This window comes from Mustela nivalis, assembly GCF_964662115.1.
Source record: "Mustela nivalis genome assembly, chromosome: 10".
Taxonomy (NCBI): Eukaryota; Metazoa; Chordata; class Mammalia; order Carnivora; family Mustelidae; genus Mustela; species Mustela nivalis.
Window position 1 is genome coordinate 371045 of NC_139029.1, and position 22621 is coordinate 393665.

At 51.1% G+C, this 22621-nt stretch overlaps 1 protein-coding gene across 3 annotated transcripts in view; it reads right to left on the reverse strand.

Annotated features, from left to right (window-relative positions):
• GNB1 (G protein subunit beta 1) overlaps positions 1 to 22621 on the reverse strand; it is an 88516-nt gene that overhangs the window by 38094 nt on the left and 27801 nt on the right. Inside the window, exon 1 of one of the 3 annotated variants that reach the window (XM_082686271.1) lies at positions 20495 to 21265. The exons of the other annotated variants lie outside the window; for them this stretch is intronic. The gene's annotated coding sequence lies outside the window, so the exon portion shown is untranslated. Of the gene's footprint in view, positions 1 to 20494; positions 21266 to 22621 lie in introns of those variants that run through there. 3 annotated transcript variants of the gene reach the window in all.

Below are 22621 nucleotides of genomic sequence, written 5' to 3' on the forward strand. Positions count from 1 at the left end.
TCTGTCAAATGAATAAATAAAATCTTTACTAAATAAATAAATAAATACATTCCTAGGTTCCTTGAAACCCATTGCTCAGAAGGCACTATTCACCTACACGTGCAAGTTATTTGCAGGCTGCTATGCAATGCTACAATTAAAAATTACTATAAAGAATTTATACTTCAGAACACGTTAAAATTAAATCTAGGAGCACCAGGGTGGCTCAGTCGGTTGAGCACCTGTCTTCAGTTCAAGTCAGGTCCCAGGACCACAAGTGGTCTTACGGTACGACTTAGTGTGCGACTGCTTGTTGAAGTCCTTTAGAGGACGTGGGTGCACGTGGGTACACGTGGGTGCTGCGACCGCCATCCTCTTGGGTCAAGTGCTGCTCCTTCACGGAATCCAGACCTGAGTCTGCGGTGCCTTGTCTGACTGGTCCTGCTAGAGTTTTGTCTTTTCGCCTTGACACCCCAGTGAAAGGTGCCTCCCGTTGGGCAGGGCAGCCACACCTGCCACAGGCTGACCTCTGAAGGTGGCTGGCCTCAGAGCCACAGTGGTGGCGCCATGCACACATCTTCCTCCGACACTTTCCAAATGACAGCATCCCCTTGATGATCCCCCCTCTGCAGCGGAGACCCGAGCCCAGAAGGCACTCCGTTATCCTCTAGCTGTACTAAATAACCTTAAACTCAGGCTTCTTTAAACACCTGAATTAGACAAGAACTTGAAACTTCGTCCCCCTCCGACTTCAGCGGACAGAACACCAAACGGAACCTGGAGGAACCTTTGGGGACCTCAGCACTTGACAAAGCCCAAGGGAGCTGAGCCTCGACACTCCCTTGTCGTGCTGCTGTTCAGCAGGCGCCTCAGGGAAGGGAAAGAGACCACCCGGCCCAGCTCTGTTTCCTACCCAGTACCCGCCCGACCAGGCCCGGGAAGCCAAAGAAGTAGGACACGCTGACCACAGCTTATCTCAGCCCAGGAGCTTCGAGGGACATTTTTTTCACTCTCCAGCCCCTTGACAAGCGTCCCTCATCTTCGAGCAACCCCGCCCCCAAGACACAACTCCCCTCCATGTGCCTCTTCCAGAGCCAGACGTCCATAGGAGCCCAGCCACGGAGACTCTGTCCACCTGTGCCCAGGCTGCCCTTATGCTCCCCGCAAGGCCGCTGGATTCTTCCTTCCCGCCTGGAGGCAATGGCCAAGGTTTGTCCACAGTCTGAAAAGCGAGCCCTGAGAACAGAACCACACCCGTACAGGCCGCAGAAACGTGCTCCCGCGGACAGCGGTGAACACGGTCCAACTGACACCCCGAGGAGCCAACGTCCAGGTGAGCAGAGCCGTCTACGCTGCTCCTCTCAGAAGGGACGGTGAACCCAGCCAGCCTGCAGCTCGCAGCTCCCCCCAAAATTACAGAAATGAAAAGCATGACTCACACTCATCAATATCTATTAACTTCTTCTGAATATGTCTTGATTTTCCCCCAACAGCTCTGTGATTCTTCCCCAGCAGATCACTTCTGTCGCAATGGGGAGCCGTGCGGGCCGGCTGCTTTCTGACCAGGCTCGTGTCCGGTCCGTGTCCGGCGAAGGAGAGCTCCTCTCCCCTCAGCAGCACGCCGGGCCTTGCGCTACGAGCACCTTCCTCACTTCCTCACGTCCGCTCACTGAGCACCTGCCATGGACAGAGGACGCTGCGGTGAAAACACACACTCCTTCCCTCAGGCATCAGTCTGAAGAGAGACAGCCAAATGTCCTTTCAAGGATCTGACTCGGAACATCTTGATGATTTTACCATGTGGACACCTAATCACTTCAGAAGTAAAAGGGGTCATAGCTGTGACCGAGGAGCACAAACTGTGTCCTCACCACTGGGGAAAGAGGTCCTACCCAGTGGACACGTGGTCACCAAGAGAGGCGGATGCAGTCCCAAATGGCCACAATTCCAACGGAGACTACCCTGGAGTTACCCAACCCGGGCGCCCTAAGCAGTCTGACTGGCTCGCAATGCTCACAGGACCATAAAACCACACTTCACTTCCTTGTCACCAGCACGCACACAGCACCCCACCAGGGCAAGCTCTCGGACACTGACGGGACGAAGTTAGCAGCTCAGGCCAGCCTTCCGACCTGGAGAGCCGCGCACAGGCCTTTCTGCTCGCGGTCACACGCGCGCCACTGCGGCCAGAGAGCTTAGCTTCTCCACTTCTAGGGGAAGCACCTCTAAACTGCTTTCCCGGGGCGCCCGCGTGGTTCAGTGGGTAGTGCCTCTGCCTTCAGCTCAGGTCATGGTCTCAGGGCCCTGGGATCGAGCCTCACATCGGGCTCTCTGCTCCGTGGGGAGCCTGCTTCCCTCTCTGCCTGCTTGTGATCTCTGTCAAATAAATAAAATCTTTTTTTAAAAATTGCTTTTCCAGCTAAATGCCATCAATTCAGGAGAACCCACTCATCGGGGATAAGAAGTGTTTGTGGGTGTCCTCTGCGGCGCCCCCTCCTCACGGGCTCTTATACCCCGTCTAGTCAGCTCGCCAGTGCCGTCCAGCAGAAACACAATGTGAACCACAAGTGGAGGTTTTCATTTTCCCATACCCATATTAAAAAAAAAAAAAATTGGTCAATGTTAATTTAATTTTATTTGTAAAGATTACTTATTTATTCATCTGACAGAGAGAGACACAGGGAGGGCGGGAACACAAGCAGGGGGAGCTGGGGAGGAGGAAGCCGGCTCCCCGCTGAGCAGGAAGCCCCATGCGGAGCTCGATCCCAGGACCCTGGGATCATGACCAGAGCGGAAGGCAGAGGCTTAAGGACTGAGCCACCCGGGCGCCCTAGGTTAATGTTAATTTAGTAATATATTTATGTAATCTGACATACCAAAAATGTTATTTCAACATGTAAACAATATAAAACAATCACAAACGGGTATTTCATGCTCCTTTGTCATACTAAGTTTTTGAAATCAAGTGTGTGTTTCACATTTCCTTACTCCAAGTGCTCCTCCGTCAACACCCGGCCAGTGGCCACCAACTAGCGCAGGGGCCGGCACAGCACTGAGCCCTTCCTCCCCTCCGCCCTCCAGGGGAAGACCCTCATCTGGGGATGGGTTCACTTCAGTGTCTTTCTAGGATAGCAGGAACCAGGCTCTCCCTGCACAAAGCCAACCTCCGTCCTCCCAGGCAGAAACAGAGAGGCGCCCCCGTTCCTACCTGCTCAGTCCCACGCCCTCCTAGCGGCACCTCCTCCCACCCCACGTCAGCCGCCCAGCCCCCCGCGGTCAGGACTCACAGCAACCGGGGTAGGGGGAACGGGACGGAAGACCAGGGTAAGTGGGAGCCCGAGAGCAGGCAGGAGTTACCCTCCCTGAGGCTCTGTCTCCCTCTGGAGTCGCAGGAAAGGGCCAGTGAGCCTTTCTCCCGACCTGTCTGGTGCCCCACGGACACCCACCGGTGCCCCTGCGCCCCCCCGCTGCGTCGCGCGCCCAGCGTGTAGCACAGAACCGGGCACACCCTACGGGACTAAAATCGTCCAGTCAACCCAACCCCTGCAAACCTGAGGCCAAACAAGAGGTGGCACTTGACTTATCTCAAGAGCCAAACGTCACACGCAGTTGCTGCGTCCGAGGCAACAAACGGCAAAGGTCCGGCAGGGCAGGCGGCGAGAGCGGCACACGATGGAGGAACGGCCTCCAGCCCCTGTGGGAGGCTCTCACCCCCGAGTTCTGGGCCAGACTCTGCTCCCCGATATGCGAACTGCACCCCATCATCCAATCTGTTCTCACAACCATTTTCTGAAACGAGGAGGAACAGAGCACCGGGTTTCCCCCAGAAACTGTCTGCGTCGGCCTCTGCGCGTCCGGCCGACTGAGCAGGCCCGGCCGGCGGGGGGCAGCGCGGCCGCCGGGCGCTGGGGCCTGCTCACCCACGCTCCCGGTCCTGGCCCTCTCGTCACGGGGGCCTCCGCTAAGTGCCCAACCTCTCTCTGCCTCTGCTTTTTGGTCTGAAAGTGGAGACCGGTACAGGACCCACACCTCACATGCTATGAGGGCTCTGAGAAGCCACGGGAGGCCGTTAAAACCTGACGGGACTACAGCAAAACCTTTTAGCCTGAAATTACTTGAGAAAATGACCTCCTCCTTCACCTGCCAGACTTCCTGGCCAGTCAGTGGAGCTGGCAGAAATCAAGAACACAACTGCAAGTGGCGACCCGTGAAATACTGGGGGTTCGCCCGGCAGAGAGGAGACTTGCTCGCATCGCTGTGTAATCGTTCGTTTGGTTTTTAAAACATAAAATATCCTCACTGAAATGCAAGTCACACAATAAATATGCACCACTTAATACCTAACACACGGACACATCTCTGAAACCAGCCACACAATTCAGGTAACGAACATGTCCGTCACCCTCGGTGCCCCTCTGGAATCCCCCCTCCCCAGGTGCCACCCATCTGCTTTCTGTCACCACGCACCAGCGTGCAGCTCCCGAAATTTGGGCACACGGAGTCCTACAGCGTGTAGTTTCTTACGGTCTGGCTCCGCCAGCTCGGCCTTATTCTGACACCCATCCGCGCTGCGGCGTGGACAAGTCTTACACAGACATCTCCTTCCGCTTCTAGTGGGGACACACTGAGCCGGGAGCACATATGGAGGCACAGGCTCAACACTTTAAGAAACTGCCAAACTGGGCGCCTGGGTGGCTCAGTGGGTTGAGCCGCTGCCTTGGCTCAGGTCATGATCTCAGGGTCCTGGGATCGAGTCCCGCATCGGGCTCTCTGCTCAGTGGGGAGCCTGCTTCCTCCTCTCTCTCTCTCTGCCTGCCTCTCTGCCTACTTGTGATCTCTGTCTGTCAAATAAATAAATAAAATCTTAAAAAAAAAAAAAAAGAAACTGCCAAACTGTCTTCGAAGTGCTTGCACCGCTTCCCTCTCCCACCACTGGTGCCTCAGAGCCCAGTTCCTGTATGTCCTTGTCAGCACTGCCATGATCACCTGTTAGTCCATCTAGGAGGTGGACAGGGGTGTCTCCTTACAGATTTAATTTCCATCTCCCGATAGCTAATGATTTTGGCTTTCCCTTTCCTCTTTCTTTTTCTTTTCTTTAAGATTTTATTTGTTTTGGGGCCACCTGGGTGGCTCAGTTGTTAAGCGTCTGCCTTTGGCTCAGGTCATGATCCCAGAGTCCTGGGATCGAGCCCCACATCGGGCTCCCTGCTCAGCAGGAAGCCTGCTTCTCCCTCTCCCACTCCCTGCCTGTGTTCCCTCTCTCACTGTCTCTGTCTCTGCCAAATAAATAATAAAATCTTTAAAAAAAAAAAAAGTTTTTATTTCGGAGCGAGCGAGCAAGCACAAGCAGAGAGGAGGGATACCAGGAGAAGCAGGCTCCCCGCTGAGCAGGGACTCCCGACATGGCACTCGATCCCAGGACCCTGAGATCAAGACCTGACCTGAGGGCAGAGGCCTGACCGACTCAGGACCCCAGGCGCCCCGGGCATCTTTTCAATCACGCTTCTCTGCCCCAGCTCTCACGTGTCTGTTCGCATCACCTGCTTCCTTCATACTGAGTTTTAGAAGTTCTTTATTAACTCTGTTTACAAGTCGTCTACGATGTGTCACGTGCTGCCTTGTTCGCCAGCCTGAGGCTTGTCTTTCCATTTTATTAACAGTGGCTTTGAAGGAGCAGAGGCCTTTTAATCTTGACAGAGTCTAATTTATAAATATTCTCTTTTATGGCTTTTATCTTTGATGTCATAATTAAGAAATCTTTGCCAAACCCGAAGTCTTAACAATCTTCAATGTCTTCTAGTTAGGGTGACTTTGAGGTTCACTTTGAGTTAAATTTTGTCTACAGCGTCAAGTTCACCTTCTGCTTAGGGACGACCAATTGTTCAAGCAATGAAGTCACTTAATTTAGTTTTGGGCGTTTTTTTGTTTTTGAAGATTTTATTTAATTATTTGAGAACGAGCACGTGTGCACATGAAAGAGTGGGAACACGGTGGGGGGGGGCGCGGCTCCCCACTGAGCAGAGAGCCCGATGATGGATGCGGGGCTCGATCCCAGGACCCTGAGACCAGGACCTGAGCCAAAGGCAGACGCTTAACATCTGAGCCACAGACATGTTCCTAATTTAGTTTTGCTTTTTAAAATTCCTTTGACTTGGGCTGTCTGGGTGGTTCTGTCTGTTAAACATCTGACTCTTGGTTTCAGCTCAGGTTGTGATCTCAGGGTTGTAGAATCAAGCCCTGAGTTGGGCTCAGCACCTCAGCAGGGAGCCTGCCTGGGGTGCTCTCCCTCCCCCTCCCCCTCCCCCTCTGCCCTTGTCTCCAGGTGCACATGTGCGCACACATTCTCTCAAATAAATAAAATCTTTTAAAAGAAAGAATTCTTTCAACTTACAGAGTTCCAAGAATTACAAAAAGAACTGTACCCTCAACCGGACCCACTGAGCCCTGCCCCCGTGACACATGTGCTGCACTGCTCCCACTCGGCACAAATTCATAGGGAGTTTTCTGTGAATCACGTGGCTTTCCTTTTACCTGCACAATCTACCGTATTCCAACCAAGGTCTGATTTGAACAATGGCTCTCCTGCTTTCTAATGAAAACAGCTGGAGAAATCCCGCCCTGTTCAGAATGCTGGGACTTTAGCTCTTCCTTCTGAACACTGGATACAGCCTTTCAAAAAAACATGCTTCTCAGGAACAATCTGCTCTGAAAACCAGCTATAAGCTTAAAAAAGAGACGGGCAAAACTGTACAAAGATCAGGTTATTAAAATAAGAAACCCTGAAGAAATTTAAACATTGTGCTTTAAAACCTGACAGGATCAACTGCACCAGCATTACCTTAATTCAGAAGTGCGTCTGGTCTGGTCTCCAATGCATGAAAAATCGTCTGCAACAGACAAAAAATGCTCTCCATGCACTGCATCCAGCCTGCACGACCTACCTTCCACACGGCTGAAGGAGCACACAAACCCGGCACGTCCTATTACCATTTCTTGTCCCACGTCATTTTGCTTAGCACTTTGTATTAACTAAGTATTTGGCTTTTCAGGGTGGAAAAAAACTCTGATCTCAGTTTCTTTTTAAAAAATCCCTTAGCAAAAAAAAAAGTATAAAAATTCCTTAGTAATGCCTCCTGGAAAATACATTGAATCCTACTGAACCCAACTAGAAAAATTACAGTAACAGTAAAAACCACCGCTGCAGGGGCGCCTGGGTGGCTCAGTGGGTTAAGCCACTGCCTTCGGCTCAGGTCATGATCTCGGGGTCCTGGGATCCAGTCCCGCATCGGGCTTTCTGCTCAGCAGGGGGCCTGCTTCCCTTCATTCTCTGCCTGCTTGTGATCTCTCTCTGTCAAATAAATAAATAAAATCTTTAAAAAAAAAAAAAAAAAAACCACCGCTGCAGTTCCAGAAGCTTCTAAAGTACCCCTAACCAGACTCTGCTATCAGACATGTAAAGGAATGCATCTGAATCTCAGAAGGAGGCCTGGCCACTTTCCAAGTGTGGCTGGTCTACAGGGCCACAGGTGCTACTCCCACCACCAGCCGTGGCCCTGGTGACCAGGAGGCCCTCCCGGAAGAGCTCCCAACTCTCCTCTTCCAGTACCACAGCCAGAATAAAAGCACCCTTAATTCTAGATTTCTTCTGGAGTATCTGCTTGTTCTTTCTCAGAAACTAAGTTTCAAAACACATAGGCTTCTGTGATCGCTCCAAATTTAACTGTGTGTGAAAAGTCCCATTCGGGACATTTCAAGGATTACCACCTGCCTGCTGATGGATTCACTATCTCCCGCATCTAAAACTCCCAGCCACACACCTAGTCTGGAGGCCAGGAGAGGTATTAACACACTGAAATGTCCCCCAGTTCAACCGTGAATTCTAACAAATTATTATTTAACAAAACAGCTTTCTTCTGAATTATGTTACATACGTAATGAGCAAACACAAGCTTTTCTGTCAATACAAGTAAGTGTGGAAAGAAAACAGTACGGTATGGAGGTTCTTCAGTAATTTAAACACAGATTTGCCATGCGATCCAGCAAGACCACTCCTAGGCATATATGCCCAAGAACTAAAAACCAGTACTCACACATACACACATCTCACAGCAGAGCTACACGCAATGGCCAAGAGCTCAGTGTTTGTCAATAAATAAATGGATGGGGCACCTGGGTGGCTCAGTGGGTTAAGCCTCTGCCTTCGGCTCAGGTCATGATCCCAGGGTCCTGGGATCGAGCCCCACATCAGGTTCTCTGCTCCGCCGGAAGCCTGCTTCCTCCTCTCTCTCTCTGCCAGCCTCTCTGACTACCTGTGACCTCTGTCTGTCAAATAAATAAATAAATAAATAAAATCTCACAATTTAAAAAAAAATAATAATAAATGGATAAACAAAGTGTAGTATAGCCACACGCTGGAATATTACTCAGCAGTGAAAAGGAGTGAAACACTGGTGCACGCTACTGTGGCTGGTTCCTGAAAACACTATGCTACCTGAAGAAGCCAGATGCAAACGATCACAAACTGTGTGACTCCATGTGTATGAAATATTCTGTTTACATGAAAGAGGCAAATGCACAGAGATAAAATACGGTGGTTGCTAGGGGTTCTGTGTACATGTGTGTGGGATGAACACTGCTCAACAGATATAGGGCTCCCCGGGGAAAACAAAAACCTTCATAGTAAGACGGAGCTGATGGTTATACAACACAGTGAATGTGCTAAAAAGCCACTACGTGGTTCACATTTAATAAAATGTGCCACAAAAGGTACTTAGAAGAAAACCCAAATCAGAGGGTATGGAAGTGGAAGCTGGGGATTCGTCAGCGAGTGGTGGCCGGCCGGCTGTCGCTAACCCTCAGAGGGTAGCGCTCAGGCACGCACACCCACACTGTCACTGAATTACCAGGTTTAAAAGTGGGCAATCTTAACTTCGGCATGACTGGAGTTTTAGGCTGGGTCACTCTCTCTGGTGGGGGCTGTTCTGTCCACCATGGGATTTTCAGCAGCACACCCTTCCCCAGCGTGACAACCTAAACCGTCTCCAGACACCACGAGATGTCCCTGAAGACAGTATGAGCCCGGGTAAGAGCTTCTTCAAACTGGCTGTCACAATGACCCGTGACTCCAAATGCAAACCCTTTCAGGCACTTGTCACATCAAGAGACGAGGGAAAAAATAAAAATGGAAAAAATGTATCAGTTTGCTCTGATTCAAATACCTAGACTGTCTTGTGGCTCAAGGCATGAAACAAAGTTAAAGTTCCTTATTTTTCTTTGGAAGAAGGAAAAGGGAAGCCAACCCTCCATGAGCATCTGTCTACCCCACAGCTCCTAAGGGCACCGTCACAGTGGGGCGAAGGGCATGGGGACCACTGCCAAACCGCCTCAGCCGGCACTCACGTGTACAGCCGACTGGACTCTCTTCTGGTTAAAAATCCGACCCAAGTGGGGCTCTTTTTCTGACTACCCAGCCCAGACCACTGTCCCAGAGAGCAGCGCACATTACTGTGATCCAAAACCAGGAGCAAGCATCAGCCTTGAAGAAAATCTGGAAACTGGGGATTTAGCGAAACCAAAGCCGATGTTGGCCGACACTACTCTCCCTCCTGGAGGTAAAGGGAAGTGGAGAGACAAGGCGCATCTTCAGACAGAAGGCAGATTGCAGAGGCTGTTGAAAGGGTGCCTGGGGCCCACAAGGGGGACGGGCGACAGTAGCTGGTCAGACGTGAGAAAAGATGGTTCTCAGGGCAGGCAGGGACAGCCCCTCCCCGTTACTCTGAAGTCTGGCTACACAGTGTTGTTGGTGCTGTTGCTGAAGTGGAATTAAGGGGGGACATATGCATGCTGAATTTTTCCCTCATCTTTTTAAAAAGCAATCCATAAGGGAAGTTCGAGGAAGATAAGGGAATACAGGCATAAAATTTAAAAAAAAAAAAAAGGCCAATTATACAGCCAGTTCTAATAAAAATTTAAAATATATAAAATTCAAATCATACATTTAACAAAGTAAATACAAATGTCCCATCAATTTAAAGAGCAAACCAACTTTTTTTAAAGTTTTTATTTTTATTATTTATTTGACAGAGAGATACAGTGAGGGGGGAACACAAGCAGGGGAGTGGGAGAGGGAGAAGCAGGCTCCCCACCCAGCAGGAAGCCTGATGCGATCGCAGGACCCTGGGACCATGACGTGAGCTGAAGGCAGACACTCAAAGGCTAAGCCACCAAGGCGTCCCCAAACCAAACATTTTAATGACCCAAACAAATTAACTCCTCACCCACCCGATCCTGCTGCTTTGAAATTCTCTTCTCTCGGTGGCAACTCTGCTAGAAGGCAGGAGCCCTGCGGTGCCTCTCTCTCCTCTCCTGCATACAAATCTACCTGCAGAAGCGGACTTGGTGCAAAGCTTCCAGATCATTCCATCACAAAAGGACCAGACTGCTGTACACGACACCCCTTCCTTCCCAGCACGGTCTCGGGCTGCCTTTGACTACACCTCGAACACTAGTCTTTGAAGATGCGCTGGCTTTATTTGATTTATGGATCAAATCCCTTGAACATCCATCCACTTACTCGAATACTCTTAATGCCTAGGAACTAATAAGCCAGTACGCTGGGTGCTGGGAACACAAGCCAGAACAGGCACGCTTAGCCTAGCTGCCCACAAGGGTCTCACAGGTAAGGGGAAAAGCATGGGACACTGTCCTATGATGCACAGAGAGGGAAAAAGAGAGGGGCTCTCCCCACAGAAGCTGAACTAATGAAAATCCGAAGGGCTAGTTTCACTCGGGCCTCTGTGATCCACATGAAGTCCTGGAAGCTAGCACAGCCCGACCTGCACCACTGGGGAATGGCCAGGACGGGACTCCAAGGCTCAGGGAGGACCGAGGGAGGCAGAGCGCGCAGCTGGTCCCCGCCCCAGGCTCAGAGGGAACGACGCGTGCCAGCGTGGGCACGGCCGCTTGACGAGGAAAGGAGGGGCGGGTGGCGGGCTCAGTGACCGTGGGCACCGCGGCTCACTCAGCAGAGATGCCCAAAGGCAAGGGGGACTGTATGTTAAAATCCTCAGAGCAGATTTCCAAAGATGGAATTATTATGTCAAAGATTATGTACCTTTTGAAGGCTCTCGAAAAAAATCAGCTGAGGGGCACCTGGGTGGCTCAGTCAGGCAAGCGTCCGACTCTTGGTTTCAGCTCTGGTCATGACCTTAGAGCCACGCACTGGCCCCGCACTCAGCAGAGCTAGCTTGGGATTCTCTCGGCCTCTGTCCCTCCCCCACGAGTGTGCAAGTGCACTCTCTCAAATAAATAAGTCCTTTTTAAAAAAACAGTCATTAGGGGCATCTGGGTGGCTCAGTAGGTTAAGCATCTGCCTTCCACTCAGGTCATGGTCCCAGGGTCCTGGGATGGAGCTCCGTTGGGCTCCCTGCTCAGCGGGAAGTCTGCTTCCCCCTCTGCCCCTACCCCCACTCTTGCTCTCTCCCTCTCTCTAATAAGTAAAATCTTTTAAAAAAATTAATATAAATTTTCTTTTAAAATGCTCTTGAGGGCGCCTGGGTGGCTCAGTTGGTGGACGACTGCCTTCGGCTCAGGTCATGATCCTGGAGTCCCGGGATCGAGTCCCGCATCGGGCTCCCAGCTCCATGGGGAGTCTGCTTCTCCCTCTGACCTTCTCCTCACTCATGTTCTCTCACTGTCTCTCTTTCAAATAAGTAAATAAAATCTTTAAAAAAATAAAAATAAAATGCTCTTGATTTGGGGCACCTGGTGGCTCAGTTGGTTGGGCAACTGCCTTCGGCTCCGATCATGACCCCAGAGTCCCGGGACCGAGTCCCGCATCGGGCCCCCAGCTATGCGGGGGGTCTGCTTCTCCCTCCAACCTTCTCCCGCTCATACTCTCTCTCTCTAATAAAGAAATAAAATCTTTAAAAAATAATAAAAATAAAAAAATAAAGCCCTGACCTTATCCAAGGAGAGATGTGACCACCTACAGGTCAGATGCGGAAACCACTGTGTTTCCGGGACTCTCAGCGGGAGCAGCTTCTTCAGCAGCCAGGAAGCTCCGTGACCCACCAACACCGTCAGCGCCTGCACTTTGTTTCTAAGGCCACTGTGGGAACCAGATGAATCAATATTTCATGTTTAATTTTCGTATCTAACTTCTCTTTTTAACAATGTCTCAGTGTCTTTTTCTCAGGCTGGCTAGAGATTTATCAATTTGTTCCTTTGAAAACACCAATTTTCAGTGTCACTGATTTTCTCTGCCAGACTTGTTTTCACTTCCACAAATTTCTCCTCTTACCTTCATTATTTCTTCCTTCTGCTTGCTTTGTGCTCACCATGCCTTCAGGTACCAGAAAGTGGAAGCCCAGCCGGCGGAGGCCTCGTCTGTTGCCACCGCGCACCACCCCATCGCAGCCCCCGCGGCCCCGCTCTCACCGAGCCCCACAAATGCCGAGGTGTGTGTTTCACTCTCATTCAAATGAAAGTATTTTAAAATTTCCCTTATGATGTCATCTTCGACTTGTTTAATTTCCAGATAGCGGAGGATTCTCCAGGCCCCGTTCTGTTCCTGATCTCTAACATACATCAACGGCCACCACAGTTATTTCGAAGCCCCGTCTCACAGTCGCCACCTCTGGGTCACTCCCAAGTCCTTTCACGGACTTCTCTCTCAACAGCAGACGGATTTCTGTTTTTTCACAGCGGACCAGAGGAGGTGGGCAGCAAGAAGCCAGCAGCGGCTGCGGAGACGCGCCGCACCCCTCCTCCTCTGCCAGGTGCGGTGCGGACCGGACCGCTAAGGCCACCCAGCCTCCGCCCGAGCCGCGCCTGTGTTTACACTGCTCAGTGCACAGCAGGCTTCAGACCACCGCTGCCCTGGTACGTCGCCTTAACCTTCACGCCAAAACATTTGTCTCACAAATTACTGGCTAAAAAAGGAACTTCTTCCACGTCTGCTGCAGAAAAGCAAACTGTCCAGCTTGTGCTCAAAATCCAGATTCACATCAAGACGTAGCTGAACACGAGCTGCTTCGGTGTGAGGGTCCCTTCGTTTGGGCAGAACATGAACGCCTGCTCGAGGGCACGGAACCCGAGAGCGCGCAGAGGGCGCAGCGACAGGCCCGCGGCCCACACCGGTGTGCACACGGTCTCCGGCTCACTCCGGCTCACTCCAGGCAGAGAGCACACCTTGCCCACAGCTACGGAAGTCTCCAACCACCCTGTTCCCGCAAGCCGCACTCCGCCTTGCTTCCACAGCGCATCCAGAGGCTCCCCTGGGACGACACTGAAGACGCTGCACAAAACCCCCGCCTGCCTGTAAACGCCACCAGCCGGGCATTCAGACTCACCCTGCAGCGACTTCGTGCAGTGACACGCTGAGAATCTCACATGCACACTTACTTCTTCTCAAGCCCTGAGACATGTAAGAACATTCTGGAGCTGCCTTCCCAACCACCTCAGTGTCGGGGGAACCCAGCTTTGTATTAAGGTATGCAGGGGATGTGAGATGCACATTTGAAAACTTGTGGGGGCGCCTGGGTGGCTCAGTTGTTAAGCATCTGCTTTCGGCTCAGGTCATGATCCAGGGTCCTGGGATCAAGCCCTGCGTGGGGCTCCCTGCTCAGCAAAGCCTGCTTCTCCCTGTCCCACTCCCCCTGCTTGTGTGCCCTCTCTCACTGTGTCTCCTCTCTCTCCCAAATAAATAAAATCTTAGTGCCTACTTCAAATAGTTTTCGCTGACCCTAATTGCTAAGGTAATAAATTTCTGAACATGTTCAGTTGTGTTTTAGTTATCCTGTATTCCTGTGTTCATTAAAGGTTTTGTTTTTTTTGTTGTTTTTTGGGGTTTTTTGACATTTCACTATGGTTTCTACATGGGGCAAAGTAAATCTTTCAAGGAAGAGTTATCCTGGAAGAGCTTTATTTTTTACAGAAGGGTATTAATTATGCAATAAGCACTGAAAAGACCTCTCCAACTTTCTCGCAAATTAGGTTTTGCCTAGATGAATAGCTCAAATTCTGCAATAAAAAAACAATTTTGTCAGCAAGCACAGTCGTTACCACTAAACATTCAACATGTTTTTGGAGGAGCCATCAAGGAAATACATCAATAGGACAAATATGTAAAAGGCAGCAATATGCTTAAATTCAATAAAGAAATGTGGAGGCACGAGCGAGATGCCAGCTCTTGAGCTCCCGTGGCTGATGACTTTCTCCGAGAGCTGCCGAGGCGCGTCCAGACTGAGAAGACAGGCCAGGACCAGAGAAATGGATGAAAAGAGACCGCGCTCCAGAAAGGTGTCACATTTCACAACACTAAGGACAGCGTTAAATCCTGCAAGTTTTCAGACGGGAAAAGAGACAATATACAAAGGATCCAAAGTTGGTGCCGGCCGACTTGCCGACAGCAAAACTGGGCGCTGGAAGGAGAGAGTGATGTTCTGAACGGATTCCAAAAAAGAATTCCATATTCAACAAAATGACCAAGTGTAGGGGCACAACAGAGCCATACGAAGTTTAGGAAGCTACTAGGGGATATCTCCTCCCCAGAGGGGAAGAAATACGGAAGACGTTACATCCTTAGCTCAGAGGGCCACGGGGACACCTGACTTCCTTCCTGGTCCCTTCCGGTTGACCAGGCAGTGGAATGCCCGCTGACACCGTCACCACATGGACAGGTCTGTCCATTCGGCACTCAGGGGTCTGTCGGGCACCGCTCCACTCACCGCACCTGGCACTTAGTGAAGGCACAACAATTTAATGAGTATCCTTATGACTATAACTGTTATGCTAGGGATGACTAAGTAGATTTATTCTAAGCCACCAAACTGGATATTAAACGTATACCTGGGAGGGCTCCAGGGGGGCTGTCCTTAAGCATCTGACTCCGGCTCAGGTCCTGACCTCCAGGTCCTGGGATCGAGTCCCACACTGGGCTCCCTGCTCAGCGGGGAGCCTGCTTCTCCCTCTCCCTGTGCTTCCACACCTGCCGCCCCATTTGTGCTTTCTCTCACTCTCTCTCCTGCTGTTAAATAAACAAAATCTTTAAAAAAAAAAAAAGTACAGCTGGAAAGAAGATACAGCTTTAATTATTTTTAGCTAACCTTAAAATGTACCAAGTACTCACATGCCAGATGTTACAGTGCTAATACCCTGCGCATCACCTGATTAACCCTCAGGAGCCCAGTGAGGTATCGACTGTCGTCACTCCTTACAATTTTAAATCTGTAAAATCAGAGGCACCTGGGTGGCTCAGTCTTAAAACCTCTGCCTTCTTCTCAGATCATGACCCCAGGGTCCTGGCACGGAGAACCCGCATCGGGCTCCCTGCGGAGTTTCTCCCTCTGCTTGCCACCCCCCCTGCTTGTGCTCACTTGCTCTCTCTCTCTCTCTGACAAATAAAATCTTTTTTTAAAAAATCTGTAAAATTATAAAAAAGGTATCCAAGGCAAAGAAAGGTCAGGATCTAGCTCCACGCTGTTTTAAACAGTTACTATCACAGCCAGCAACTGGACAGCCAGGGGCTTACCCGGACGATACCTTTACTCTTATTTTAAGACGTAAGTCTTTTTTTCTTTTTTTTAAGATTTATTTATTTATTGGGGGAGGGAGTGTGGTGGGGAGCTGGGGGGCGCAGACCTTCACGCAGAAGCCCTTACCACCACGGAGTGTGGGGCCTGCTGATGAGGACAGGGACAAGCACAAGGACATGGGCTTGATCTCACAACCGTAAGATCATGACCTCACGAGAACCAGGAGTCAGACACTGAACCACCTGAGCCAGGCAGGAGCCTTCAGTCTACATAAAAATTTTTTTAAAGTAAGAAAACCAGATACAAAAACTAAGACTCGTCCCCTTGCTCACAGTTCCCCTCCGGTCTGAATGTTCTTTGTCCTCTCCCTCCCTCTTTCGGGAAGTATCACTCAACCTTAAAATGAGACCTTAGAGACACATCACTAAACCGTCCTGACCACCCTTCTCCCGGATAACAACTCTCCCTTACGTCCTCCTGGTCCATATCTATTTTTCTATTCTACGAGACTGTAAGCAGGGGCTGGGCCCCGCCTTCACTGCTGTTTTGGGGGGGGGGGCAATCTGTTTGGCTTATAAACAACCTTCTCTAGGAGGTACCTCCCCGGTTCCTCCTCCCCACCGGCTCTGGGGATGGCCGGCCACCTCCTGACAGCACGCGGACACCACACAAGGCTGTCTCCCCGCCACTGCCCCTGGTCACAGCTGAGCAGACCAGGAACAGGTTCCCGTCTCAAAGGAGACAGAACAAACTCTACCCCCAGTAACGTGGAAACCGGGACTCCCAGTGGGGCAGACTGTCGTGTCTGGAAGTGGGACGTGAACTTGAAAGCCGGCACAGGCTCCCTTCACAACCTGGACACGGCTTTCTGAGCAGCAGAGCAGCAGACGCACGGACGAGCACGGCTACCGCTCCTGTTCCCGTCCCATCTCCGGCTCCTACGTTCCAGTCCTTATAGCTAATTCTTCCTGGGTTTTGTTAATCTAGGGCTTCAGCTGGTTTGCTTCTTGCAATGAGGTGACTCTAAGAACGTGATCTGTAGAGCACACCTGAGCCAGCACCAAGCACCCATTCGCTGGGTGCTTGCAACAAAGTACACAAACTCCTCATTTTATGGTTTCACCAGTGGTCTCAGCAAGGGGGTCTCCCAAATCCCGCCCGGCTTCCTTTCCCAGCTGGAGTGCTTTCTCGGCCGCAACCACATACCCTCCGGCTGTCTCCCCACTCCCCCCGGGACCACGGCAGCAACAGGACCTCAGCCCTCCTCTTACTCGACCTGTACTAGCAACCGCTGACGTACCTATCACTCTGCTTCCTCCGCGAGCCCATTTCAGCTGGGAGAAGGGACACCACTCGCTCGAGCTTCTCCCTCCCCTGACTGCACACAACCACGGCGGTGCGCCCAGGGCTTCAGTCCCGCTGCGGGGACTCCGGCCCCCTCCTCAAGCACAGACTCAAACACACCCTTCCTGCCAGGCTGCCACGCGGTCTGTCCGGCCCCTCACACCCCCTGCACCCCGCCCCCGCCGCCCTGGCCTCCACCTCGGCCTGCGGCTGACCTGCTCCCCCCGCTGCCGCTTCTCCTCAACCCACCCCACCCCTCACCGCCCGATTTATCTTTCTGAAGGACAGCTCTGACATCTGACTCCTCCGCGCAGTCTTCAAACACTCCTCCTACGGAAGAAAATCAAACTTTCCAGCCCAGCCTCATTGAAAGCTCTTCACCCACTGTTCCCAGGTACCCCCGAGGCCCCCAGCCCAGGGCTCTGACCGTTAAGTCTGAGGAGGGCCGGACAGATGTACACAAACACGCCAGGAGAGTCTCTGCGCTCTGCCAGATTGGGACCAAGACCCTGACCACTTCAACAGAATTTCTCTTAAACAGAAGTCCCAGAAACACAAAGGCATTTTTGCATTGGAGAATGAGACAATTTTAAAAAGTAAAGTACCCCGCCCTCCCCAGCCCCGGTCAAGGGAAAGGACATGTGGGAGATGAAGACCGGCGGATCCGAGTTTCACTCACGTCCCTCACCGTTTGCGACCGACAGCGGGAACTGGAAAGAAGCAAGAACAGAGACTCCGCACCTTCCGGCCACTGACACCGCGCGGCGCTCGTCGCGGGACGCCACGCGGACGGCTGTGCGCATCACGCGGCCATTGCCGCGAGAGGACGGAGTGAGCCTGTCCTTGTCCCAGGCACCAGTTCGGGCCAGAATGACGTAAAAAGGAGTATTCACCTCCGGTCTGAGGACATGTACAGCCCTGCTACACAACAGCACGAACAAGGGATGAAAGCTTTAAATTGTTGATAAAAAGATTTCACGACATAATGGCCCGTGTATCTGCGTTCATATCTGTGAGCCCAGCTCCCACATTCAATCATTCAACAAATATTCATCAAGACTCGTGTCACAGGCCAGGCACTGAAGCAAGGGTGTTGCTCCCTAGACAAGTCCTAGTTCTCGCTGCTGGGGAGCTTCCCTTCCAGTTGAGGAAGGCGTATGTAATGACCTCCGTATGCAATTCTGACACAGCAGGTGCTGTCCGGTGTTAAGGAAACACAGAACTGGGGGAGATGGTGAGGTGAAGGGATGGGGGGCCGCCGCGAAGGGAACTACAGGGCACCTGGAAGGCTTAGTCGGTTAAGCATCTCCCTTCCGCTCGGGTCATGATCTCAGGGTCCTGGAATGGAGTCTGGCATCAGGCTCCCTCTCATTCTTTCTCTCAAATCAACAGATACGATCTAAAGTAAATCGGGGCACCTGGGTGGCTCAGGGGGTTAAAGCCTCTGCCTTCCAATCAGGTCATGATCTCAGGGTCCTGGGATCGAGCCCCACATCGGGCTCTCTTCTCGGCGGGGAGTCTGCTTCCCCCTCTCTCTCTGCCTGCTTGTGATCTCTGTCAAATAAATAAATAAAAATTAAAAAAAAAATAAAGTAAATAAAGAAGTAAGGGAAGAGGCTAGAGAAGGCGCGGAGCCATCTGAGTGAGCAGAGTCCTGAGGAGTGGGGTGAGCGGGTGCAAAGTTCCCGGGACACTAACTTTTTCCTGCTACTCAAGTTCCTATCTCCTTAGACACGGATAAACCCTGCCACTTCTCTTTGGATGTGACAGCAAGTTAACAAATCAACTTTCTGTCCCTCCCTAGGTGTTTAGTCCAACAGCTAGCCCTCTCTTAGAAGAAACCTTGTTGATACAAAAATAGCTCGGTCATATAAAATAGGGGAAGGAGGGATGCCTGGGTAGCTCAGCTGGTTAAGCAGCTGCCTTCGGCTCAGGTCATGATCCCAGCGTCCTGGGATCGAGTCCCACATCGGGCTCCTTGCTCTGCACGGAGCCTGCTTCTCCCTCTGCCTCTGCCTACCACTCTGTCTTCTTGTGCTCACTCTCGCTCCTCTCTCTCTCTCTGACAAATAAATAAATAAAATCTTTAAAAAAAAAAAAATAGGGGAAGGTGAGGCCCACAGTAAAGTAGCAAATACTCAACTAAGATAAAATTCCTTGATCAAAGAATCTCTCCTTAGAAATCCACCAAGAAGCTTACTAAATGTAAGAAAACCAAATTCCATCCAAGTTATTCATTAATCAGGAATGTTTACAAACAAGACCCCCAGAGAAGGGATGACAGACAGAACCCTTGCAAGCTACACAGGGAGGAAAGCACTTGGAGGTCACAGGCTGTTTGTTTCCTGGTGGGAGGGGTGGGGGGATCCTTCCACAGAACCAGACAGTGCGGAGTGAGTGACTCTTGAACTGGGAGAGGCTCTAAGGGGAGAACAGCACTTGGACCACGTGCTCAGGACCGCGGCCATACCTGGCTCATTCTTCCCGTGGTTCTCAGTGTCCAGGTCCAGCACAAAGTGGCCGCCCAAACATCTAATATCAGTTTACCTCTTTCTTCAATGAATGATTCTTCCTCCTCCCAATCCTACTTAATGCAGTAATTAGCAAGTCGATGATGCACTGGGGTGGTCACGAGTACAATTTCTGACAATACCTGACTGTTCTTTTAAAGCCACAAATAATAGCATTAATTTGTCAGGTATGAGAAGTTCATGTACCCCTGAACCTTTTTGAGGCAAGTGTCCTAGAAAAAAATCACACAGAAAAGGCACCCAAGAAAGATTCCATGGAGGGCATATTCTGATTTTTTAAGCACTTCATATATTTTCATGGGATAAATTCATCATCTGATCATCTGTCCTGTCTTTCCTGTTTCCTCACAGGAAAGCGGAAATCTGTCATTAACAACTACATCTTTTGGGAAATGGTTAACTTTAGAAGTGAAAAATTAAAAGGACTCCTGTTTCCTCCTGACTACCCCGTCCCACCCCTGAAAGTTTAACTGGTTTAGTCAAGGCTCTTCTGTTTGCCAAACAGAAAGAGCTCCTACAGGGAAGTGGACAGAGACCTGACCGTTCCCAAGGACAGGTGGCACAGTGGGCTCCAGGGGACGTTTCTGCTTCTCTGGGCACAGTGTATCCTTCGACCGCCCTCTCTCTGGACCGCCGACTGCCAGCTTGTGCACAGTCCAAAACCACCTCAGCTCCACACTCTCAACACCATCCGGAGACACCCATGTCTGTTTCTAGAAAGAGCCTCCTGCCCCAGCTCACTGGCCGCCCGTCCTCAGGTAGGTGCCCGGCCGGCCGGCTCCATCCCAGGAAAGGATGGCGGCCCCTGCCACAGGCACTGTGGGTGGGATCTGCAGAAGGGAGTATGGGTAGGGCCGAGAAATGACGGGTGTCTTTAACAGAGGAACATGTCCCCCTTTAAGTTATACAAGCATTTATTCCTCTACTCGTCATCGTTTAACTCGTAAAGTATCATGCATGAATCAGAACACCCGATAATTCAGTTCCCCAAAACTTACGGTGAACAGATACATGGGGCCCTAAAGAATAAAAAAAGACAAGTACAAAATCGCCTTAAATCTTTTTCTTCTTTACAAGCATTCACGAATATCCCCAAGGTCTTACCCACTGATTGCGTCAAACCTAGGAGGAAGGAGCACGGCCAGAGTCAGACAGCGTCTCAGAAAGGAGGCCATTTGCTCTTTCGATCCAACACACATTTTCAGTTCCTCTGTCACAAGTGTCAAGAAGCACTACAGGCAACTTTCCAAAAATCGGTGTTTAAGTGGAGTTTCTTTTCCTCTAGAAGCCACATCATGAATGCTAGTGGGGCCTCGTAAGTCCACATCGCGGGTTGTTCCTGTGCGTCCCCCGTGTCCCCTCTGGGGACAGCATGAAGAGGACTTGACTCTGACTCCTCCCACCCTCACCCAGGAACTTCCGGAGGGCAAGCCCCTTCTCCCCTGAACACACGCCCCAGGCCGCAGTGACTGGCCCAGGCCGACCACTGGGAGTCATTGAAACCCCGGCTCCCGAGGGCACAGGGAGGTGCCTGGGACGCTATGGTGACTCCGGGCGCTCACAGGATCCTCTGCGCCCTCAGATGGGCACCGCGGGGCGGCTGGGCCACAGCCCCACCAGCAGATGGCACTACAGCCTTGGCGATGACGTCACAGCCTCGCACAGCTCGGTTTCGGTGGTTGCTTTGATGGAGAAGCCAGAGCAGCAAGAACATCACGGGGGAACAGGAAATGAAGCCGGCGCCGCTATGCAGGCTGCTACTTATCATGTGGCTTATTCCACAATAAAAGAAAAAAATAGGTCTTTTTGAAATTTACGCGTATTGTTTCTTTTTCAGATTATGAGACTGACGCGCTACCTACTGCGCTAACGAGGCACCTTATTGTTTCTTTTTCAGGTGAGTACTAAGCTCTTAGGACACAAATACCTGTGGAACTAACGACTCAATAAAAGTAACTTTAGGTATTTATTTTGGCACGGGGCACTCTGAAAATCCTTGTGGCACTAAAGGTGCCACAATCTGGGAATCTTTACATTCACACTCAAATATGGACCTTGGGAGGGCAGAGGAGAGGGAGCCGGCAGCACCTCCTGAAAACCTACACCACCACGTGTGGGCTCCAATGCACCCATGGAGCCCACCTCTCCCTCTGCCCCCTGTGTCGGGTGGGCTGTAAGTGCAGCAGTAAATGATCAGTTCATCCAGAGTGGGAACCTGGTATTCTCTGAACAAAACCCAAGAGGGATGGCCTGGAAGAGAGACCCGTTTCCACACAGCCCTGACCACAGGTGCATCTCAAAGACCTCAGATGCTTAGGGAGGAGACAGAAAAGGGCTGAAAAGAAAGCCACAGAAGAGCTGAGGCTGGCTTCCCAGTGGGCCCGACACAAGCAAGGCAGCTGAAACCAAGGGCGGTGCAGAGAGAGACAAGGGACGTGGCCCAAGCCTTGAGGGCCTCAGACTGGACCCTCCAAGCAGTGCCGGGCACTGGGAGAACTAACACAGACAAGCCGGGACACAACACTTCCATGGTATTCTGCCCCAAATGCGAAGCCTAAATCTAAAATTTAGGAAGCCCGGACAGACCCAAAGTTAGGTCAAAAGCAGCCTGTCCTCTTTAAAAAGTCAAGGGCAACAAAGACAAAGAAAGAAAGGCTGTTCCAGATCAAAGACGAATAGACATGGTCTCAAATACATGTGTTCTGGACTGACTGGCCCTGGACCAGGAGGGACAGCCGTAAAAGACATTATAGGGACAACGACAAAACATAAAATAGAAAACAGCTTAGTATCAGTGCTAACTGACAAATTTTGGTGAGTGAACTATGGTCTTATAAAAATACATCCAGGTTCTACGGGCGCCTGTTTGGCTCAGTGGGTTAAAGCCTCTGCCTTTGGCTCAGGTCATGGTCCCAGGGTCCTGGGATGGAGCCCCGCATCGGGCTCTCTGCTCAGCCGGGGGCCTGCTTCCTCCTCTCTCTCTGCCTGCCTCTCTGCCCACTTGTTATCTCCGTCAGATAAACAAATGGAGTCTTAAAAAAAAAAAAATACATCTAGGTTCTCAAAAAATACACACCTGGGGAGCCTGGGTGACTCAGTCGTTAAGCCTCTGCTTTCAGCTCAGGTCATGATCCCAGGGTTCTGGGATCGAGCCCCGCATCGGGTTCCCCGCTCAGCAGGAAGACTACTCCCTCACCCACTCCCTCTGCTCCTGCTCCCTATCTCACTGTC